This window comes from Pinus tabuliformis, chromosome 4_2 (assembly GCF_031772625.1).
Source record: "Pinus tabuliformis cultivar Carrire ecotype Pingquan chromosome 4_2, CPIR1, whole genome shotgun sequence".
Classification (NCBI taxonomy): domain Eukaryota; kingdom Viridiplantae; phylum Streptophyta; class Pinopsida; order Pinales; family Pinaceae; genus Pinus; species Pinus tabuliformis.
In genome coordinates this window covers 828,022,333-828,026,842 of record NC_142304.1, presented here as the reverse complement: position 1 = coordinate 828,026,842, position 4,510 = coordinate 828,022,333, and the positions used below count along the sequence as shown (strand labels likewise).

The 4,510-nt window shown below is 37.2% G+C and overlaps 1 pseudogene; it reads left to right on the top strand.

Moving 5' to 3' along the window:
* The first annotated feature begins 2,978 nt into the window (after positions 1–2,978).
* On the top strand, positions 2,979–3,900 carry LOC149172224 (beta-glucuronosyltransferase GlcAT14B pseudogene; annotated as a pseudogene).
* Positions 3,901–4,510: the final 610 nt, after the last annotated feature.

Genomic DNA, 4,510 nt, shown 5'->3' with positions numbered 1-4,510 from the left:
TGAGCTCAGTCTTTTAGCATTTCTCTGGTTCTTTCCTCTAGAACCAATTGAGAACTCCTTGCTATAGGTTGCTGCAGTTTTCTCACCTTCTTATGTTGTTATCTTCAAGATCTCTGCATGATCTTGTTCTTACCATTCCCCTGCACTTTGAATGGATTATTCTCTGTTTCTTGCATCTGTAAATTCTGCTACACATTATCTCTGTGCACCTACTACTTATCAGATTAAAATCTGATCTCCTCTTGCCTGCTTTCATCACCATTCACCTGTATACACACCTTCAAAACATAAATCTGTTCTAAATTTCTCAAAGACCTTTTACACAGATTTTCCTTATTCTGTTTTGATATCAATTATTTCAACCACAATTCTGCTCTGATACTAAATGAAGCCGGGCTAAGCCAACAATACCCACATTATGCAAATAAAATTTGCATGTCACTGATCCCAAGCCTTAATCACCTGATCCATGGTGAAAACCTTCTTAACCCAAGGTTTAAGGCTTCTTAATTAAGTTTTATGCGGAAACGTTTCAATAACTAACCCAAGTCTAAGTTTAATAAACCTTTTAATCGGGACCTTATATGCCCTTCATAAACTTTGATTAATCCTTAACCCTTATTACTTAACCCTCTAGTTGTTTTTATTACATGCTCGTCTTAATCATACCATGATCTTAGAATTTGGTTAAACCCGACTTAAACCATAATTCATTAACCCACTTTATTTCTATTATAGCCCATATAATAGAAATACACATAAACACACTTAATTTTTCCTTTCTGCCTTTCCATGGCCTTGACACATTTTCTAATGCTCTATCTTTATCACGTTCAACCTCCACCATTGATTTCACTCCATCAGATCGACGACCATTGTGTGATCCCCATTCATCCTCTGTAACTCAAACAAACTTAAGCCGCATTAATAAACTTCTCGGGTCCGCTCTTTCCCAAGCCTTATCGGCTTCAACCTCCACCGTTGATCTCATCTTCTAATCCGACGGTTGTTGACTTCCCCGATCAACAAAACTGCTCGATGATCCTCCACCATTGATCAAAACCCATTTGATCCAATGGTTAACAATGATATCGGGTGAGCCACTTGCACAAGGATTACCCGCCCAATAAAGCAGTTTCCTCTCTCCTCCAACATGCTATGTGTCGGTTGATTAATGGAATCGGGTGACCACCTTGAATTACCACTTACCACTTTTTCTCCACTCGATAACCCGCTTTCGCTTATAAACCCGCCTTTCTTCCTTGACTAACGCTCGAGCTTATTGGCACCCGATGACCATAGATCTTCGTCCATCAGACAACTGCGATGGATCCTCCGGATTCCTCTTCCACTAACACTTAAGTTAATCTCTGCCATTCATTTCTTGACTCCATTCTACGTGACTTAATCCTGGCTGCTTATCACAAACAATCTCGTCCGTTGATCTAGCTGATCCAACGGCTCCTATGCATCGACACCTCACTTCTTCGTTCTTCCCTTTACTTCATTTTTATGTCGTTTCTTCAGTGTTCTTCTGTGGGTTCGGGTTTCTTCCAAGGTTTTGGTCTTTAGTTGTTCTGCAACACAACCTCCTCCTGAGCTTAACTCCGCTCGCTCTTAACACAGTCACTCCTGAATCTCGAATGTGATCCTTCAAATGGATTCAAGAGATCTAATACAATCCTTCATATCGTTTCTTCTCTGTGTTCTTCTCGAAACTCACCTGCATACATATACTATGCAGAAACTTCTAATTCACACACAATTATAATTAAATTGTTAGGTTTCAAATTTTGTTGCATAAGGACCATTTTGGGGATTGTTGTGTTAAGGGTTCTGAGTGTTCTTTGGAAACCAAGTTATGTATGTGTCTATACATTTAATATCAGCGTGTAGTGTTGGGCTTGTATGGCCATGAGTTCTGCAGCAATTTTTTGCAGTCAATCGTTTATGTTGCTTTGGCAATGCATGTCTGGTCATTTGAAAACTTGTTTGGCCAATTTCAAGAAATATATCTAAATCTGTGATATAACCATTTTGTAAATTAATATGATATTGTATCCTTTTTGTTAAATTCCTTCATCTCTGACCGCCATGCACGACACCCACTTCCCAGAATCTTACATGATTTCGAAGCAGGATTATAAAATCAAAATAACGATTTTTCTTAATATAATAATGTTTACATTTTTAATTTTAATTGTTACATCGAAGGACTGTGCTGGTTGCTGGACCATGATTTTGCATATACTGCATGGGCCATTCACTAGCAAACGCACGCAATATCCATTGCAACCACCAAGCTGAATGCGATGATGTGATTAGTATAGTAATTTTAAAGAATTGAATTTTTATTTAGTTATATTTAAACTGAATTGAAGATATTAGTTATTGTTTTTTTCAACCATGGAAAATTTATCATAATTTAGTTGTCAAATCAGCAGTGAAGACAGCTATTTCTGGTAGCAGTCAGCCAACGCAGGCTGACTCATCACCATTATTCAAGGAAAACCATGCCACCTAGAATAACCCGCTAGTTGTCCCTAAAGGGTAAGACTTTCACTCCTGCCAGATGCCTCTGGGTTTTGGGCCAACACACGCTGACTCATTACCATTATTCGAAGAAAACCATGCCACCTAGAATAACCCGCTAGTTGTCCCTAAGGGTAAGAGTTTCGCTCCTGCCAGATGCCTCTGGATTTTGGCCCGTTAACATGTTTGCTTAAGTCCCAAGAAGACAAGCTTAGCCAAACAAAAATAATTTTAAGACATGCCCAAACCAGAAATGTAAACTTATTTTAATTATATATAAATAATTTTTAACTTTTATTAATCTCAATTTATCTGTTTTGTTCTTAATTTCCATTCCTATATATTTACATATTTAAATCTTAGATTTGTTAATATTTTATTTGCTGACTCTTCTGCCTTTAATTTTCTGTTTTTCTTTTGGGCAGGTATCCTATCATTATGTTCGAATTATTTTTCTTTCGAAAACCCTATTTTGGTGAAGCTGGAGGAAAATGCAAGACTTTAGCACCTAACCAAACCAGATATCTATTGGTGCTGCCAATTGATTCTCTAGATTGGGTTATGCCAAGATATTTACTGTATCCATTAAAGTTTGTGATGAAGCGGCTGATGCATATGCATTTCAATTTGGCGAGAATGGAAAAAAAGTGGTTAATTCCTCTTGCCTTTTGTTCCCTACGATCTCTTTTTCTTTGGCCGATAAGCTTCAACATTGGGAACAGTTATACCTAGAAAACATTAAGATCTCTTTCAGAACCTTTCCGTTTTGGGATATCCTGGGTCCTTCAAAAACAGTGTTTGTAATGTCCAAGGTCGTGTTTTCTGCCCCTCTCGCTCGTCCAGGGCCTCCGAGATTTTCCTACCTTATTTCAGGGTCGAAAGGTGACGGGGGAATGAAAAAGGACACTGGCATCTCTTTACCATCCCTTGAACCAGTGCATTTAAACAGGGAATCTTCATCGAAAGAAAGAGTAGACCTTGCCAACCATGTCCGATCAAATCATAGATCTTAGCAGAGGTGGGTAATGTGCACATGATTACTAAGGCTAATATGATTACTTACAAAGGACCCACCAAGGTTTCAAATACACTTCATGCTGCAGCTATTCTCCTGAGAAAAAGCAGAGGTGGGTAATGTGCATATGATTACTAAGGCTAATATGATTACTTACAAAGGACCCACCAAGGTTTCAAATACACTTCATGCTGCAGCTATTCTCCTGAGAAAAAGCATAGGTGGGTAATTTGCACATGATTACTAAGGCTAATATGATTACTTACAAAGGACCCACCAAGGTTTCAAATACACTTCATGCTGCAGCTATTCTCCTGAGAAAAAGTAAGGAGTGGGATTGGTTTATCAACCTCAGTGGATCGGACTATCCTCTTGTAACTCAAGATGGTATATTTTTTTCCTTATTGTACCTTATATATTTCATTTGTAGGTTCATAGAAATATAATCTGGATCTATAAAACATGCAAAAGGAGAAAATGAACTTTGTAAAACATGTGAAGAATCCTTTCTCCAATATTATAGTAATGACTCTGAAACCAACATGTAAATCAAGTAGGAGGATTGGACAGTGAAGCTGGAAGGGCTCTTCAACTGCTATGTCCATCTTATCCTATGCAGATAGCAAAAAACGAGGGGATGAATTATGACCTCACACAATAATAGCCTTTTTGGTTTTTGAGTTGAAAAGTTGTTTATTTGTAGTCACTAGAGTTGTATTTCAAGGATTGAAATACTTTTCTTTTATGCACGTCTTGGTTTATTTATTTATTTATTAATTTTCTCACATCCTTCTTTGGATGTTTATATTAATTATCAAAAATGTTCATGTCTAGACGCATCCTCTAAATTTTTATATTAATTATTAAATAATGTTTATATGGTCTGCTTTCATGGATCTCTTCGTCTTTGGATTTCTTATTAATTTCTTATCTCTGAATGTTTTATTTGTCTCTATTGCACAA